Source organism: Apodemus sylvaticus, chromosome 1 (assembly GCF_947179515.1).
Source record: "Apodemus sylvaticus chromosome 1, mApoSyl1.1, whole genome shotgun sequence".
Classification (NCBI taxonomy): Eukaryota; Metazoa; Chordata; class Mammalia; order Rodentia; family Muridae; genus Apodemus; species Apodemus sylvaticus.
Window position 1 is genome coordinate 172,091,078 of NC_067472.1, and position 19,767 is coordinate 172,110,844.

At 43.8% G+C, this 19,767-nt stretch overlaps 1 protein-coding gene and 2 pseudogenes across 7 annotated transcripts in view; 1 reads left to right on the forward strand and 2 right to left on the reverse strand.

Annotated features, from left to right (window-relative positions):
* LOC127684977 (alpha-actinin-4-like) overlaps positions 1 to 7,856 on the reverse strand; it is a 27,504-nt pseudogene extending 19,648 nt beyond the window's left edge.
* Positions 1 to 19,767, reverse strand: part of LOC127670429 (zinc finger protein 431-like) — a 296,871-nt gene that overhangs the window by 101,781 nt on the left and 175,323 nt on the right. The gene's annotated exons all lie outside the window — the stretch shown is intronic.
* On the forward strand, positions 13,826 to 17,883 carry LOC127670527 (aurora kinase C-like; annotated as a pseudogene).

The window sequence follows — 19,767 nt, forward strand, 5'->3', positions numbered from 1 at the left end:
TAAATTGCTTGGTCATGGTATTTTATGAGAACAAAATAAAAGTAATGCCCCTGATATGTATGTATGTATGTATGTATGTATGTATGTATGTATGTATGTGTATACACACACACACACACACACACACACTAAATCTTTAAAAATAAATTAATTAAGCAGACTCTTCTGCTCTCGTTTCACATGTTCCTTTCAGCCACAAGTGCACACTGCCACAGTCTCTCTGTAGGCTGCCTGCCATGTTCTCCATCAAGAAGGCACTTGTTCTCTCCCTTTGCCTGGGGAGTGGTGTCAATAAATGCGGTGTTTCATGTGGCTGCCATTTCCCAGCACAAACCACCTCCTCTCACAAGGTCTTTCCCACCATTATTATCCTGATGAGTGACATGGCTGCATGGTGAAAGTGCTTGACACCAAGCCTGATGACCTGAGCTTGGTTCCCAGGCCCCACATGGTGGAAGGAGAGAACTGAACCCCACAAGTTGTCTTCCAATCTCCATCCATGCATGCACCATGACAACCACGGCATGCCACACCAAAAGACACACAAAAATTTTTTTAATGTATATTTTTTTTCTTAGAGAGGTGTTCCAGTATAATCCCTGAGTGTGCCCTTGCATGACCTCTGATCCCTGCAGATAGATCATCGTCCTGTGCAATGCGCTGCCACCTCGCCACCCAACTCTCATTTTCTCCTCTTGGCCTTCTGTGTGTTTGAGGCTTTGTTCATTTTGTGGTACTTGAGAGCCTGCAGTCCAGGACTCTGGTGCTCCATCCCAGAGTTGCTCCTTCATTCTCCTTTCAATTGTTTTTTAAATTGTTGTGCATGTGAACATGCCTGCTTTTCTATATGTAAACAACATGTATGTAGTGCCATGGAGTCCAGAAGAGTGTGCTGGATCTACTGAAAATGGAATTACAGGTAGCTGAGCTTCCTGTGTGGGTCTTGGGAACCAAACTGAGGTGCACTCAAGAGCAGTGAGTGATCTAAACTGCTGGCCTATTTCTCAAGCTCTTAGCTTTGTCCTTAAAACTTCATAGCCCTGGACCTCTATCCAACCCACGGTGTCCCAGCATCACATCTTCTGCTTAGATGTGAGTATCTATTGCTATTGCTACTGTAAGTATAAATAGGTTGTTACAGGAAAGGGATTAAGGACAATCTTGCGTTGTAGTCTCTGTGTGTCAGCCATTGGATCCCCAGTTACTGTGACTAGAATACTGACTGGCATCCCAGTGGTTCCTGCACTCCACACTTTCTGGACTTTGTGGTTAAAAAACATATAGGTCTACCTCTCCATGTCTCTCACCCCTTCCCCTCCCTTTCTTTCACATACACACATACACAGGCACACACACACACACACACACACACACACACACACACAAACCACAAACACATACTGTGATGAAACCTAAGCTTTGGTTTGTCCATGTATAAAACGGTCCTGATCATGGCCATGGACCATGTATGTGGGGATGCAGTGAGGAAATTCCAAAATAGAACCTTTATTGAGTCTTTGACTTACACATTTACAGGAAGAGCACCATAAAACTTTGGTTAGTTTTATTGTTTTTCCTTTTTTTGAGGTGAAACTCACTATAGATAGCCTCATACTCACAGTGCTCTTCCTGCCCACTCTTCCTGGTGCTGGGCTTACATGCACATATCGAAACTTTGGATTATGTCTTACTAAAAGCTTCAGTACAGATGCATACTGCTGCATACTGGCTTTGTCTCCCAGGCTTTTATGAGGGCTGGATTGTTCTTCAGAGTAAGGGTGTTGCCATGAGAGTACTTGTGAAAGGTGGGGCTTAGGAATGGACTGCAGTTCATTATGTTTCAAGACTGCTGCCTAGGCAGCAATTGCCCCACTCTGAGCTGAGTCTTCCCATTATCACTTAACACAAGTAAGATAGGCCTCCCTCAAACATGCCTATAGGCCAATCCAGTGTAGATCGATAGCACCTCATTGAGATTCTCTTCCCAAGGAACTCTAGGTAACAAAGTTGATAAAGCTTAGCATCACACTAGTGATTAATATCTTCTTCCCCCCCACTGTTCTTATGATACCACAGCTAGATCCTGTGAGAGTGGGCAGTTGTAAAAGAGTAGGATGATTCCTATCCTGCTTGGGCAAACCTACCTCATCCATGTGTACCTTCTGTCCTCCATCATAGAAGCAAACCGCTGGAGTTACTAAAGTAGATTATCAGTCTTCAAAAGTAAATTAAGTATCCTGTAATCTTACTAAACTGTTCATTATATAATGCCCTTTGTGGTGTTAGTTTTGGTTTTTTGAGATGGGGCTTCTCTGTGTCTAGGCCTTGAGTGTCCTAGAAGTTGCTTCATAGACCAGACTGCTCTCAAGAGTTTGAGATCCACCTGCCTCTGCCTAGCGTGTGCTGGGATTAAAAGTGTGTGCCACCACCAACCAACTTACCATCTCTTTTGTTACAGCAGAAAAAACAGACTAATACACTAACTTATTTGGGGTTTGTTTGATTTCTTTTGTATTTGAGGGAGGTTTTTCTCATGTAGACAGGCTGTCTGTCTCAGCTTTACTCAATTGCTGGGATTACAGATTGGCTCCCTTATACCTAATAGGACACATTTTACTTAAAGTGTTTGCCTCGATTCTCTGTATATATCAAACTAGTAGTATTTTCTTTAAATAAAATGCTTCTTGTAGGGAGGTGTACTGGATGAATGCCTTTAATACCAGCACTTGAGAGGCAGAGACACTACAATCTCTTGTGAGTTCGAGGCTAGTCTCATCTACAGAGTGAGTTTCATAACACCCAGAGTTATTTGGTAAGACCCTGTCTTAGAAAAAAAAATACTGCATTTTTTTTTTTTTTTTTGGTTTTTCAAGACATGGTTTCTCTGTGTAGCCCAGGCTGGAACTCACTCTGTAGACCAGGCTGGCGTCAAACTCAAAATATGCCTCCTCTGCCTCCCTAGTGCTGGGATTAAAGTCTTGAGGCACCACTGCCCTGCCTAAATTACTACATTCTTAAACTTCTATATGTACATATGTACACTTGCCACAGTGTGTGTTTGAAAGTCAGAGAACAAGTTACAGGAATCAATTCTCTCTTCTAACATGTAAGTCATAGGAATCACTCCGGTCCTAAGATTTGGCAGCAGGAGTTTTTAACTTACTGAGTGGACTTGTGAGCCAAGTACTAGTTTCTGATAAAGTGTTTAGTACAGGAGAGAAAATTTGGTTTCTGAGCTATATTTTACTTTTTTGTTGTTTGGATCTATTTCAATCCAAGGTGTGGACTATATCCTGTGAGATTGAGGGTCTTTATCTTCTTTTGTGAAAATACCCCAGTGTGTTTTTTCCTTTTCACTGAAGGGTATCCTGTTCCTAGACTACAGCTGTTATGCCAGCTGGAGCAAGTGCAAGAGCCATGGACAGTGGTCAAGCACCAAAGCACCTGCTCAGGTAAGAGTCCAGGTCTGGACCAATAGAAGGGCTTACAGGTTTGGACCAGGAATTTCCTGGAAAGACTCTTTTGTTCTCTAAAGATTTATATTTATTTATATGTCTGTGAGTACATGCTACACCTGGGTAGGTTCACTCAGAGGCCAGAGGAGAGCATCAGATCCTCCTGCAGCTGAAGTTGCAAGCTCTCATGAGTTACTTGATGGTGTCGATCTGAAACGCAGATAACTTGAAAGTGTATAAGGATTTTTAACTACCGAGTCATCTCTACAGTCTCCTGGGATACTCCTTAGTGGATAGCACTGGGATTAGTAGCTGTGGATCCCTGTGATTTGTAGCTCTCCTGATTCTCATTGCCCCATCTCAGTTGGCACTGCTCGTGGGAAGGTGTCAAGTTCATAACTATTATCTTAGGACCTCCTCTCCCTGCATGGACTTGCTACCTGGCTTCCTTGCCACCAGATCTGTTGCTCTAATGATACGCTGAACTATCAGTTGTGATTTTAAGTATGTTCCTTACTTTTCTGTTGCTGTGGTAAAACACCAAGACCAAGGCAGCTTATATTTGTTTATTTGCCTTATGATTCATGAGGGGTAAGAGTCCATCATGGGGAAGTGAGAGGACATGCAGCAGGACTGGCAGCTGGAGAAGCTCATGTCTTGAACCACAGTCAGGAAGCAGAGAGTGCCCTGGGAATGGCACAAGTCTTTTAAATCCCCAAAGCCTGTGCCCAGTGATGTGCTTCCTCCTGCACTAGCACACCTCCTAAGGCTCCCTAAACAGTGCCATCAGCTGGAGACATGTGTCCAAAGGTCTGTGGTGCATGCTGCCATTCACACCACCACATTAAGTATGACTCAGAATTAACTGCCATGTCAAGCTCTAGGCTCAGGGGTGCAGCATAAAACTTTGTAGTCCCCATTTCTGAGTCTGTATGGACAGCTGAGAGCTCTTTGTCACAAGGTGTTCAGAGACTCTCACATCTTCTGTCATCTGTCTCTTGCTGTAATGTTGTCCTGACATCATCAGGCTGTCTAAAGACTGAGAGAAGAAGAGAGGTCTCATCCACATACAGGAACACAAGTTCTAGTCAAAGAACTAGCCATTCAGTCTTCCTGGGTTCCACAGGACTGGGCTATGTTACAGAGCTCTGTGTCCAAAAAGAGCAATATTTTTATCATTATCTGTCTGTGACCTGCATCCAGTCTGTCCCAGGAAACAGATCACAGACACTGACAGTAGGTTCCATTGGAGGACAAGTAATTACCTAATGTGTTGATGTGTTAGCATCAGTGTCTGGGCCAGAGCACTATGCATCTAAAGCTCTGTTGCTCTTTGTTGACCAAGTGCCTTGAGAGTTGTGGTGCACCTGTGCAGCCCATGAGGAAGTAGGGTATAAGAGGCCTTTGTCCCACATTGGTCATATCCATTATGTATTCCTAATATAGTGGGGGATTGGGGGGGTGGGGGAAGTAGGGGAGAAGGGGGAACTATCTTTCTCATTCTCACTATTTCCAACCACTATTCTCTTCTACTCACTACCCTCTCCAACCTTTTTGGTTCATGAAAGTCCTTCAAACACTAAAAGGAATTGCATGACTTCATGAATAATCTGCTGTATAAGATCTCAGTGTCAATTTAATCTCTTTAGGAGCTATTAAAGCCAGGCACCATCTGCATATTTGTTGACATTTAGGCTTAACGTTTAAACAAAAGTATTTTTAATTTATTTTTTGGGGGTAGCACATATGTAAAACCCAAAGAACTATGAAGATGGATTTCTCTTTCCTCTACCAAAGATAGTATTATCATTTGTAGTGAACAGCCAGCAGTGCCTTTAATCTTAGCAGTATCTAGAGGTATCTGGTCTGAGCCAAACCCCAGTTTGGCTCCCCTAAGGGGGGTTTAGAGCATGTGGCATGGCAGTGTGGGGGATGGGGGTGTCCAGGCAGGCCCATGCCCAAGCACCTCTTCCCCCTGAGGGACCACACACACAGAGAGACATGGTATAGAATAGTTTATTCAGGGCAGAGAACAGGACTAAGAGAGGCAGAGAGAGAGAGAGAGAGAGAGAGAGAGAGAGAGAGAGAGAGAGAGAGAGACAGAGAAGTGGAGGAGTGGAGGTTGGCCATGACCACATGGAGAGAGGGGGGAGGGGAGGAGAGCCCAAGGGGCAGAGAGGTGAGAGTGTAATGAGAGAGAGCAATGAGAGAGAGGAGGGGCAAGTAGACCCTTTTATAGTGCTCCAGGTCTATGGGGTGGGGCATACCTGGCTGTTGCCAGGTAAGTGTGGGGTGGTGCTTAGACAGAATACTAACATATTCCAGTATTTGTTTAATTAAAAAAGAGGAAAAAGAGAGAGATAAAGGCGAAGCAGGAATAGGACGTTGTTGAGATATCTAGCTGCTTCATGCTGACATTGGGGGCAACGTGTCTCTAGGGAACCTAAAGAAAGGGGTATGGGGGAGGTGTTTGTCCAGTCTCAGGAGATATTGGCTGCTTCCTTGTTGTCCAGGGTCTGTGGAGCCATTTGAGGATAGGTTAGGAGAACAGGTCCAGTAGAAGCTGTCTGTGTTTAGAGAAGCTGAGAGGAGATTGGAGCATCTGAAGTTTGCTTCTCTGGATCTATCCTGGATGTGGCAAGGGCCTGGACCTGACAAGATGTTGAAACATATTAGTATAGGTAGGGAAAAAGATTAACTATATTTGGGAAAAAAGAAAAATTTTAAGATGTACAATTGAAACCCAGAGGAATCCCACCCTTTGGAATAGGTGGTAAATTGGGAAATTGGGCAGAGGTACTTATCTGAATGGGGCCTATTTGGTCCACAAGCAATAGATCTCAGTAGGTTTTCTGTAGCTAACAAGTTTATTAAAGAGATAACAACATGAGTTAACCACATGAACAGTCTTTAAGATGAGCCTTTGTGGAACAGAAGGAATAGAATTGAAGGTTGGATTGTATAGTGGAGTTTTTATTATTAGAGATAGGCAAATCTATAGGAATGCAGATGTTAGGACAGTGACAGAGCAAGAAGAGGAAATATGAAGCCTTTAATGGAAGTACAGTTTAAGTAAGGAGATAACTGTCTAGCTGTCAATGTAGTCAGAAGTCTGAGGAATGAACAATAATTTAGCAGTTATATTATTAAAAAGTGACAGATTCCAGTAGTCAGCAGTTCTTTGTGGTCTCTGATCTTCATGGTGGCTTTGGCTGTCAATATGGCATTCAAGCACAGAGGATGCAGGGCTTTTTCTCTGTGGAATGGATACCCATGACATGATAAATGGCTTACCTTTGTTTAGCTAAGTCATTTGACTCAAGGTATCTAGTCTTGTCTGCTGCACTCTTTTTAAGCAGAATCCTGTAGCAGTGTCCATATCTTTCTTCTGAGACCTCCTGGGAGAAGCTGTCAGGCCTTTGGGTATTCTGTTTGTCTTAAATCTGATAACAAGATTGAGCACAAGATAGGAGAACAATAGTCAAGAAAGGATAGGAATGAGAATCTCAAGTAGTTTTGACAGGTTGTATAGGTAGAGGAAAGTATATTACTTTGGTTAGTAAAGATGCTAAGATCAGAGTAAGAAGGCTAGCAGCAAAGGAATACACCGTGGTGACAGAAAATGAGTTTGTCTAGGCAGATTTATGCTTGTTAACATCAACTTGAGCATGCAGGCTATAGGAAGAAACAAGGGTGTGGGAACATGGAATAGGTGAGGTTTAGGTCCTTTATCATTTACCAGACTGTTAATTTTACTGTATATACGGTTGAAGACAAGTTACAGCCCATTGGGTGCATGGGGGAAAGTTGCTAAAATATAATTTCAGCATCCTGAAAATATATTAGCAACATGGTACAGTCAGGTTAAAGACTCAAGCCATCGTGAGAGTATCTAGGGGCTTTGGCATTCCTGGAATGCCTGGAGAAGCTCCCCATGCCTGGACCATGGCTTCGGCACCTGTATTAGCTAAGAGGGAGTCTGGGTCGCTTCTGAGTAAGGAGACACCCAAGGGCTTAAATGTCCTATCAGGAACGTTAGCTGGAACTGGGAATGAGAAGCAAGCCTTAGTTCAAAAGAAGTTGGCCAGGCTTCATCTGAAAGCTAAGGGTTATTTATTATTATGGTTAGTGTTTGTTTGCATTTGTAATCTGGTAGAGTAAATAAGAACCTGATAGACAGTGCGCACATTGTGGGAGCCGGTACAACTGGCTGTCATGTTGCACATTCTGAACAGCGCTGGACGTGGGGCCCAGTCCTCAGTCCTGGTACTCCTGCCCATGTGCAGCCACCAAGACCTGCCATGACCCACCCATCAGTGGCTGGACCGTGTGGCAGTGGGACCACGCAGCAATGGAGATGGAGCACAGGGTTGCAGCAGCACCAGGACTCACTGTGGCCATGCGGGTGGCAGTGAATATAGTGCAGAAGAGTTTGTCAGCAAGAAAAGTTGGGGGGAGGGCGGAATTTTCATGGTTGTGCAGGTGCAAGGCAGGACTTCCCTGCCAGTGGTGGAAGTCGTAGCCTGCACTGGCTGGGAAGAAGAAGTACCAAAGTAGCTTGTTTTGTATCTTAGCAATAGCGCAGAGGTAAATGAGGTAGCCGGAGCCTGCTGGGCAGGAAAAGAAAGTATCCAAGTAGCTTGTTTTGTAACCTAGCACTAGTACGAAGGCACCCCTGCCGCTGCCAGGCACAGTCCAGGAGGGGCAGAACTGCCACAAGGCAGCAGTCCAACAGGGACTTGAGGGAACTCCATGAGGCCGTGGTCCAGCGGAAATGAGACTACCTCTGTGAGAGCATAAACATAGGAGCATTTTGTATCCCAGTAACAGTCCTCAGGACAAAGCAGCCGTAGCTCCAAATTACCCTAGAACTAGTGTACACTGTTGCTCTGACCCTGTGATTAGTTTACCCGTCTGTAGCTAGAGAACGAGGTTGTGGCTTAAATGGCAAAGCTGGCATACCCACAGTGTTTTTCGATTCTGGGCCAACTCACCAATGAAGGGGGCTTAAAAAGACAGAAAGTGGGGTTTAGAAAATGTGGCATGGCAGTGTGGGGGAAGGGGGTGCCCCGGTGGGCCCATGCCCAAGCACCTCTTCCCCCTGAGGGACCACACACACACAGACATGCGATAGAATAGAGTTTGTTCAGGGCAGAGAATGGGACTTAGAGAGGCAGAGAGAGAGAGAGAGAGAGAGAGAGAGAGAGAGAGAGAGAGAGAGAGAAGTGGAGGAGTGGAGGCAGGACATGACCACATGAAGAGAGGGGGGAGGGTAGGAGAGCCCAAGGGGCCGAGAGGTGACAGTGTGATGAGAGAGAGCAATGAGAGAGAGAGAGAGAGAGAGAGAGAGAGAGAGAGAGAGAGAGAGAAGAAGAAGAAGAAGAAGAAGAAGAAGAAGAAGAAGAAGAAGAAGAAGAAGAAGAAGAAGAAGAAGAAGAAGGAGGAGGAGGAGGAGGGGGAGGAGGAGGAGGAGGAGGAGGAGGAGGAGGAGGAAGAGGAGGAGGAGCAAGTAGCCCCTTTTTTACTGGGCCAGGTCTATGGGACGGGGCATACCTGGCTGTAGCCAGGTAAGTGTGGGGTGGAGCATAGACAGAATACTAGCACATAGATCAATCCAGATGTTTTACTCCAGGTTTTCTTTTGTTTATCCTATGAATCAGCATCTCATGACCCTACACCTTTGATTCTTGGGAGACAGTGTAGTAGCTATTCCTCATTGTCAACTTGACTATATCTGGAATGAACTGCAATCCAGAATTGGAAGGCTCACCTATGATCCTAATCTGCAGGCTGAGAAATACAAGTTTCTGACCTGGATCTTGGCATGGAGATCTTAAACATAGTGCCTATGAATTCCAGAAGTTTTAGACAGAGATCTCTGAGTTTGAGGCCATCTGGGATTAAAGGCATGGTAGCTCAGGCCTTTAATCTGGGCCACACCCTCTGCTAGAGACCTACATGAGTGCTTACACCCTCAGAGCCTTACCTGGGATTACGAACCTCTGTCCTAATCACTAATTCTCAGCCTTTGAAGTTCCTGGCTCAATGTTCTCCTTAGAGCAACACAGCCTCCTGTTTATTATACCTATGAGACACTAGCTACACCTGAGCTAGCACAAGGCAGACCATTGAAGTCCTTTTGATCTGCCAGACCTACTGTTTCCTGAATTAATAAGGTTACCTGCTGAACAGTGTGAAACATTGAAGCCAACACCCACGGAGTTTTGGGGAAAGGACTTGCCCTTAAAAGCCATATATATATTGTGGGACCCCAACTGAACTTTACATCTCGTACAGCAATGTTGTCCTAATGTCATTTCTTTCTCACCACCCGCCCCTCCCAGCCATTCTCAGCTTCTCTTCCCAATTAGCAGTAGCTGCTTGAGGCAACAAAATTTTGCCTGATCAAGGGACTAGATGCAAGAAGATCTCCTGAGATGACCCTGTCTTTGCAAAGCTTCACAGAAAAGGGAAAAAGATGTTATCCTGCACGGTGAGCAACTATAGATGCTAAAGGATATGGACTAAGTGAGGCAGTGTTGACCTAATGCTGAACCTGCTAAGGAGTAGACAGTGGAAAATGGCATGTGAACTTTATAGGCATTTGTCCACAGTCTTTAAGAGCTGACTCAGGTGAAAAGAAAAGGGGTTTTAAAATAGGTGTATGTCCAGTCTTCAAGAGCTGCTTCAAGAAGGTATGAAAAGTGAGAGAGAAAGAGAGTAGGAAAATGGATTTTAAAACTTGCCTAGGGAAAAGTGGAAATATAGAGAGGTCCTGTTTCTTTCCTCTATGGATCCTACTGGAGATATTGTTAGTACTGTACAGTGTGCTTCCTCTCTGTGTATTGTTTTGTCCTTGGTGCACGAGTTGTCCACCTGTCAATTTGTGTCTGTCTTTGTTTAGTTGTTTGAATGACTCTCGTTCTGTGCTTCATGTTGAAAAGAAAAATTTGGTAAAATTTTCATCTTCTTGTAGTCTATCTCTTAATCTAGCCGCACTTTATACAGTGGAGGCTGATTTAAACTGAGTCAAACTTGAGTTAAACATGGCTAAAGAAAAAGGCTGCTTCTTAAAGGGGCAGCATTCTCAAATCTGAGGAAAAGTGGGTTGACGGTTATTCTCCTAGAAAAAAACGTCTCTACAATTGTGAGTTGGGGTTCAAAGTGCTTTTTATTCTCTCAAAATTACAGCTAGAAAAAGGAAAAATTTGTTTGGATTAACTTTATGAGATTCGTGTAATCACTTTAAAGACAACCAATAATTGGTCCTAAAAGTATAAGTATGTTTTACATGTCTTGACTATAGAGTATTGGCTTATAAATTATTGTGCATGATTTAATTTATTGTGCATGGCCTGCTTCAGATTATTATATAATCTGCTACAGGTGAGTCCTCACTAAGCAAGGCTATGAGGAATTCATTTTAGGAAAGATTCCTGCTATTAATATGCCTTTCCTATTATTATTAAATGTATATAATAATCAATAAGTAATAGCACAACCCTTTGGGCCAGATCTTCTCAGATCCACAGTGATATACTTATAGTGATGCTATGTATACAAATAGATGACTTAAGTTTTAATGATGATCCTACAAGAATTCTTAAAATTATATATGTGATTATTTAGCTGTTTTAAAACAGGACTGCTATTAGGTCCTTTTCTGATAGTCACATCTGCAATGAGAATTCTGCCAGTCTCCCAAGAATCACCAATTAATTGCTCCTTAGATGGTAACCCGACTTTCTCCTATTCAGCACATTCCAAGAGGTTGTAAAACAATTAACCAAATGTCATAAAAAGTGAACTAGGATTTATTATAAGTGCAAGGACAGAAGACAAAATATTGATTGGGTTTATCTATACAACTCTTCTCTAATGACTTAGTTTATAAACTTTAGTTTTAAACTTTCATTGAAATTGTAGAGCTCAGACAGATGATAAATGTTTAGCTAGATAATAGCTCCTAATGGATGTGCATGTAAACATTCTCTTTTGTAACTTCTATTTCAATTAATGATTTGATTTTTGTGTGAACTTGTGATGAACTTTGTAACATGATCATGTATTCTGAAAGATATATAAGTACTGAAGACAAAAGAGAAAGTCTCTCTCTGTCTTTCATTCCCTTTCCCCACCTAGAAGCATATTTCCCTGTCTCCACTTGGGATCTTTCTGCTTTTCCCTCTTAGATAGGTTTCATAGGAAACTTTTTACAACTTAGCAATAAACTATACTCACTTCTATAAGTGTCCCTTTTTCTTCCTGAGACTTCTGACTAGCAGGCTGGAAGTTAGAGCCCAGCACTTCCTGCTGAGATAGAACAAAGGTCACATTGCTTAATCCTCCCCTGTTAGGCTACAGGTGTTCATCACCTAACCCAGTAGTCTTTTACCCTGAGAAAGAGCAAGAAAGTTGTTGGGACTCTTCAGAATGTTCACCAGATTCGAGTACAGTTAGAAAGCTAGAAAGCACTGAGACCCTCAGACTTCAAAGCCATCAACAGAGTCCTACTCTGTGCCTCCACCACTACCTTCTCTGGGTCAGGAGGCTCCAGGTACTATTTTCCATAGCCTTAAGTGCTGCCCTGAAGGTTCCAGAATTTGCCATTTTTAGGAGATATTAGCTACACCTCCTCACCTCCCAAACTTGTGCAGTCTCTGATTATCTGGAGTCTTTAGCATTAGTTAACAAGGAGGACAGTCTAGTTAGTTGAAATGAGTGCCTGCTAGTCTTGTCCCAGAGGCAGGAACCATGTCTGGCTGGATCTGCCAAATCCTGATGGGTGGGAATATGGAACTGTAACTTGGCACAGATGTTTATGTCTTCAGGCTTAAATTCTTTCTGTTGATATTCTGGCATGGGCTTGCAGTTCAGCTCCCAAGTTTTGTAGCACTGATCACTTGGTAGAGGCCTGACTAAAATAGACTTTTGTCGTCTACTTATGAGTCCCTAAAAGCAGTCAGTTCCCATGAATGTGTTGCTGTCCCGCACTGGTCAGGTTTTCCTGCCTAATTCAAATAAAGATCCTGCATGGATTGGATTGTTTTGGATTTTCAGTTCCCAATAGTTTGTTCTTCAAGACAGGATTTCTCTGGGTAGATTTGGCTGTGCTGGAACTTGCTCTTTTAGATCAGGCTGGCCTCAAACTCAGAGATGCTGCTTGCCTCCTGAGTGCTGGGATTAAAGGTATGTGCAGGATTTTTAAAGATTCCTTATTCTAATCAACATAAATTTCATCGTATTTGATAGAGGAGACACATATTTACTGTCCCTTACCATGGGGAATTCCAGGTTGATTGATGGTCCTTTGTACCTGCAAGAATACCTAGTGCTCCACCTTGCAAGAGATTTTAGGTTTCCAGTGTCCTCCTTCTGGCCCCACCCCCACCATCCCAGGCAAGCAGCCTGGGAGAAGCTCTACCTTCTCAGGCATGCCTAGTCTGCATTCCTATGACTTCAGAATGATAACCAGTGGTTATCAGCTGGTACCTACTAGTCTCTGCCAAAGCTCAATCTGGAAACCTCTGAGTGCAGCTGTGCTAGTGAATTACCAGTGTCTGGGTCAAGCTCTCCTGGGGTGGGTGGGATATTCTGGCTGGTTGGGGAGGCCACAGTCAGAGCTTTACCTGCCTACCCTTTTCCAGGATCTGAGCAGCTATAAGGACTTCAACTTGTCCTCACCTCTTTATAGAATTCAAGGAGGAGAGTATCACTGTGGCTTTGGCATCCCACACAAGAGGTATGAAAGCCAGGACCAACCCCAAGGTGGTGGCATATATATAATATTCTCGCACGGAAGAGAATGACACAGCAGGATGGGGGAAGTTAGAGGCCACTGGGGTCTGCAGATGGTATGCATGTGTGTGTGTGTTTGTTCTCTCACACAGTGAAAGCTTCAGCCTTCTCTCTCTCACTCACCATCATTCCCCCTCTCTCCCTCTCCTCTGTTCTCCCTGCTCTCTCTTTTCTCCTAACCTCTCTCCTCTCTTCTTCTCTCTCCTCTCTTCTTCTCTCTCCTCTCTTCTCTTTTTTACTCTTCTCTCCCTTCTCCTCTCTCAACCCCTGACTTCTTTTCTTGGTCTCTCACTCCATCTCTCCCTCCATTGCAGTCCTTTTTCTCCTTCTCCCTTTTCCCTTTCTGTTCCATGTCCTCCCCTACAACATTCTTGACTCCCCTTCCCCTCTTCCTATACTCCTACCCCTCCCATCCTCCCCAGTCCTGATAAGGTGGATCTCTTTTGGACAAAGTGGGCCTGAAAGTTGCTATGGAGTGCAGGGTGACTTTGAACTCCTGCCTCCAGTGTCTACCTCCCACAGACTAGCATTGCTACTGAACATCACCATGAACATTTTTCCTCTCTCTTTCCTTAGCCACTGGACAAATGGAGTCCACCACCTCAACCAGGTGAGTGCTTTCCCAAGGTTTCTAGAAAAAAGAAAATGGGACTCAGGTGAAGAGTAAGTTGGGCAAGAGGAGCATTGACTACAGCATTCAAAATGCTGTTTTCCCTATGGAATGCCACTGCTCAGGGAATGAGGAAGGAGAGCAGTTGGGGGCCCCTAACTCTTCCTGGTCTCTGAGATGAGGTCATCTCTTCCATCTGTTCAGGAAGCATTTTACCATCAATGAATTTGAAATCGGGCGTCCTCAGTGCAGGGGAAATTTGGCCGTGTATACCTGGCTTGACTCCAGAAAAATCATTTCATTGTGGCCCTCAAAGTCATCTTCAAGTCTGAGATAGTGAAGGAGGGACTGGAGCACCAACTTCGCAGGGAAGTGGAGATCCAGACACACCTACAGTCAGTGTGGTCTATGTGGAACTCAGAGCTGCCCTTGTCTAGCATTGCTTCCCTTTTGCTGCCCTGACCTGTCTCCTGGGTTTGAACACACCAGGTTCAAGTGTCTCCACAGGTGCAAGTCGGAGGCCAGCCTCCAGTTTTGCTCCTCAGGTGATAAACATCTCCTTTATTAATAAGACATTCCTTTGTCCTGAGCACATGGGAAACAGGAGCATGTAGACAACTAAATTTGAGGCCCACTCGCTGAGTTCCAAACCAGTCAGGGTTACACAGTGAGAGTCTGCCTCAAAGGTAATCGATTTTATTTTGTACCTACTTATTTGTTTGTTTGCTTATTTTAGTTTTGGTTTTGGTTATTTGGGGACAGGGATTCTCTGTATTACCCTGGATGTCCTGGAATTCACTCTGTAGATCTGGTATGCTGCTCTTGAACTCCCAGATTTGTCTGCATCTGCCTTTGGAGTGATGAGATTAAAGTCTTGCATTGCTCAGCCACTTTTTTATTTTATTTTAAGTTACAGGGTGTTGTGTCACATGGGCTACATGTGAGGCACAGCACACATGTGGAGGACGACTTGCAGGAATTAGTTCTTTCCTTCCACATACAGATTCTAGAAATGAAACTTGGGTTGGTAGGCTTGGCAACAAATGTCTCTGCAGTGCTGTCTTGCCTGCCTTGGCCCTTCCTTCCTCCTTCAGGCATCCAAATATCCTTAGCCTGTACAACTACTTCCATGACGACATTCGGGTGTACTTAATTCTGGAATATGCTCCAGGAGGTGAGCTCTATAAAGAGCTTCAGAGAAAACAGAAGTTGAACGAACAGCATACAGCCACAGTGAGGGGAGTTCTGGGAGCAAGGAAGTACTCAATGATGGCTGTTACTAATCTTGGCTGCCAATATACCCTTCCTAAGTCTTCTTGAATTATCATATTCAGCAGTACTGTGGGATATGGAATGGGGGAGCATGCAGGCCATAATATGCACATATAGACTTCATGAGATAACTTGGAGAGGACTCCTTTCACCTTTGTGTGGCTTACAGGGATGAAACTCAGGTTACCAGGCTTGTACAGCAAGCCCTCTTACACACCAAGACATCTTGCTAGCCTTCATCTCTTTTTTGTTCTGAGATAGAGGAAATCTTCCTAGATAGCCCAGGCTGAAATTATTGTAAAAAATGAGATTCCATGGCAGTCATAACATTCATGTCTATTCTACCTCACAGGGAAACTGAAAGTAGTCTCCTGACCAGATTGCTTTGGTTCATACAGATAATAGAGGAATTGTGAGATGCCTTGAACTATTGCCATGAGAACAAGGTGATTCACAGGGACATCAAACCAGAGAATCTCCTGCTGGGCCTCAGGGGTGAGGTGAAAATCGCAGACTTTGGGTGGTTTTTGCATATCCCCTCTGTCAGGTAGGTTGGATGGGATGGGGATGGGACCCTCACACTAGTGATGCATTTACCAAGTGAATTCATCTCACAATGAAGATTCAGATACAAACTGTGTCTTGTTACTAACAAGCACCTTTTCCAAATATACACCTTAAAATGCACTTGCAGATTGCAAGAATTAAGTGGTTGGGGTGATGAACTTGGTAGATAAGAACAGTTCCTTTGTGAGCAAGAAAACCTGACTCTAGATGGAAAAAAAACTGCAAATCTCTGGCCATGTCTATGGGGAATATCCTACAAACTGGGCAGTCAGACTAGCAGAAATGACTGGGTTATGTTCCGCGAGACCTTGCCTTAAAGGAATATAGTGGAGAGTTTAATAGTCACTGAATGTCCTCCTTTGTCTGTGTGAGTATGTGTATGTGGACACAGACACACACAGACATACAAACACACACACACACACACACACACACACACACACACACACACATAGAGCTTTGCTTTTCTTTCCTAGTATTTATCAGTGTTTGCTTTTGCCAGTAAGATTCTATGTAAAATTTGCAAGTGTCCCAAGATGGACTTTCTCCATGTTGATGAGCCTACCTTTCCTTGGTTCTTCATGAAACACATGCCATTATTATATATGTAATAAATCTTCCTCACTCATTGTCTCTGTATACTGCCAGGCTGCCTTTAAACTTACAGCACTCCTATGATGTTATGCTACAGGTGATATGCTACACATGACTGAGCAATTTTAAAACATGGGCAATTCCCTTACAATATTTACTTCCTCTGAGTTAGTTTAGGTTTTTTTTTTAACTTATATGGATGTTTTGCCTGCATGAGGGACTTCTGCACCATTTTTCATGCCCTGTTCCCTCGGAAGCCAGAAGAGGGCATCCAATGGTAATAAGCAGCCAAATAGATTCTGAAAATCCATCCAGGGTACTTTAGAAGAACAGCCAGTACTCTAAAGCACTGAGTTATCTCTCCAGTCCTGCATTGTGTGACTGACTGGGGGTTCATTCTAGCCTCAAACACAGAATGCTCTTCCTGTTGCAACCTTTACAAATGCCAAAATTAAGAGATATGAGCTTCTGTTATATCTATCTGCTTTTCCTGACTGTTAAACAAAAAGAAAAATCTGTGTTTATTCTCAAGTGAGAGTGCAGACACACATGAGACATGTTGTATCTTGGGGGGTATCATGTCAGAAGACAGCATCAAGACAATCCCTCAAATTCTACCTTATTTGAGACAGAGTTTTTGTTTGCTGGTTCATATTTGGCTAGCTGGTCTAAAGGCTTTCTATGATTCTCCTCTGCCTCCCATCTCACTGTAGGAGTTCTAGGACTATAGACAGGCACCTGGCTTTATGTGAGTTCTGGGGGATAGAACTCAGGTTCTCAGGAATTCCCCCTGCAAGTGCTTTACCTCCTGACTCATATCCTATAGCCCCTGTGATTCTTCAACCACATTAGCAGTTGGTAAATATGAACAGTTCTCCCTGCCTCAGCCATGCGCAGAAGGGGAGTCTTCAAGAATTCCCTGTGTCTAGCATTTCCTTGGAAACTAAATATGGAAGATTTCACACCTGAGCTTATGCACAGTGCTTGCTTTTGTGTCCTGTTCTAGGAGAAAGACAATGTGCGGGACTCTGGACTACTTGCCCCAGGAAATGATAGAGAGGAGAATGTACAATGAGACAGGTGATCTGTGGTGTATTGGGGTGCTCTGCTATGAGCTGCTGGTGGGAAAGCCCCTGTTTGAGAGCAACACCTACAGTGAGACATACAGACGCATTTGCAAGGTATGATGAAAGCATAGAAACACACACACACACACACACACACACACACACACACACACTACATTCACTAGGAAGCCAGGCAATTATGGATCCTGGGTGGGCTTTGGGAAATGGAGCATGTACAAAAGAGTATCTACTAATAGGCAAAAGGGTGCCATGAGGAGACTTATAAAACAGGGGGGAGAATACCTAATGAGAATAACTAGATTCTATTATTCTTCCCCTGGTACATTAGGTGGATTTCAAGTTTCCTTCATCAGTGCCTACAGGAGCCCAGGACTAGATCTCCAAGCTTCTTAGGTACAATCCTTCAGAAAGACTGAGCCTGGCCCAGATCCTGAAGCACCCGTGGGTCAGGGAACACTCTCAAAGGATCCTGCCTCCCTGTTCTCTGATGGCTTCCTGAGTCCTGTCTGTTTTTATTCCTATGTGTTTCTTCAGGAAGGGCTCCAGCCTCAATTTGTTACTGCATGTGGTTTGCTTATTTTCTCTTTTATGAAGTGATTATAAAACTGATTAATGTACTATCAGTCTTTTGCTTGGGTGAGTTAGTATGTGGACTGGATGGAAACATTTGTTATACATGAGTGATATGGGTGGATTCCAGGGGCCCACATCAGGTGATTCCCTCTATTGCTCTCCATCTCATTTTTGAGAGGCTAGGTCTCTGAACTGAACATGTAACTCACCAAATTGGCTTGGCTGACTGGTATGTGAAACAGAGTGATCCTGCTATGTCCAGCTCCCCACACACAGATTCACTAAAGTATGTCCAGCCTGTACCAATGTGTTGGGGAGCAAACTCATTCCCCACTTCTCTGCACATGGACAGAGGCACATCCATGCTCACACATACATAACACAATAAATGCAATTGTTGTGAACCAGAACACTTGGCTCAACACCCCAGCTGAGCTTTTTGCACAGGATTCTTGAGAGCAAAACATCCCGTGGCTTAACTTGAGTCCTGCCTTCCTGCCTTGGTACGGACTTCCCAGGTGCCTGAACTATGACTACAATTGTTTTCTCCTGTTCCTTCCCTGGCCTCTACTATATATATATTGCTGGTCTCTCAGTAAAACTTTGGCATTGTCCTTGCAGAATGACCCGTGTCTGTATTTTTTGTTAATCCCCCAGGCCTACACCCGATACTCAGTACCATGGCAGCGCAGGCACTGTCAGAAATGAAGTCAGTGCATAAGGAGAGATGATATTTGTGTAGAATTGAGGGGTGCTCTGTAGAGCACTCAGTTTATCATCTTTAGATATGCTCTGATTTTTGACAAAGGTCCCAACACACACTACACACACACACACACACACACACACACACACACACTCCAGTCTACATTTTACACAGAATGTCAGTCTCACACAGTCCCCCAATCCTCCTGTGCAGTGTGCATTGTTGTTTGATGGTTCTGAAGCTAGGCCTGGTGACCCATACCTACAACCTTAGGTATTCAGAAGGCACAGGCAGGATAAGTTCAGTTCAAGGACAACCTGGCCAATTTAGCAATTTTTATTATTATTTTAGTACCAAGGCTTAAGTATTTCTTCATAGCAAAGGAAAATGAAGTAACACGCATTCCTTGTTTGAATGGAAATCTTTGATGTTTGAAATATGCACGTTTTACTCCTAATTTCTCCCCTTAAATATCCTTCAGTCATGGAATGACAGTTTACTTTTTTTGTCCCTTAGATGATCTATAAATACAGGTTACAAATATGTCTTAGTTAGGGTTCTTAGTACTGTGATAAAACAGCATGACCAAAAGCAATGTGGGCAGAAAAGCACTTATTTGTCTTCTAGGTAGGTAACAGTCAGTCATCAGAGGAAGTGGAGTTGGGAACTCAAGACAAGAATCTGGAAGCAGGGACTGAAGCAGAGGCCATGAAGGAATGATGATTGCAGGCTTATTCCTTATTTCCTTATGGCTTGTTCAACCTTCTTATACAACCCAAACCACATGCTCAGAGGTGGAGGTAGCACCACCCACAGTTGGCTGGAACCTCAGACTTCATCTCCAGTTAAAAATACCACACTGGGGTGGAAATGAAGCACAACTTTAACCCCAGGGAGGCAGAGGCAGGTAGATATGAGTTCAAGTTCAGCCTGGTCTATAGAGAGGGTTCCAGGATAGGCAAGGTTACACAGAGAAATCATGTCTTAAAACCCATAAGTAAAGCCTCACTGACTTACCTACAGGCCAACCTGCTAGGGTTTTTTCCTCTGTTGAGATTCCTCTTCCCAAATATGTCTAGGTTTGTGTCAAGTTGACAAAATTAA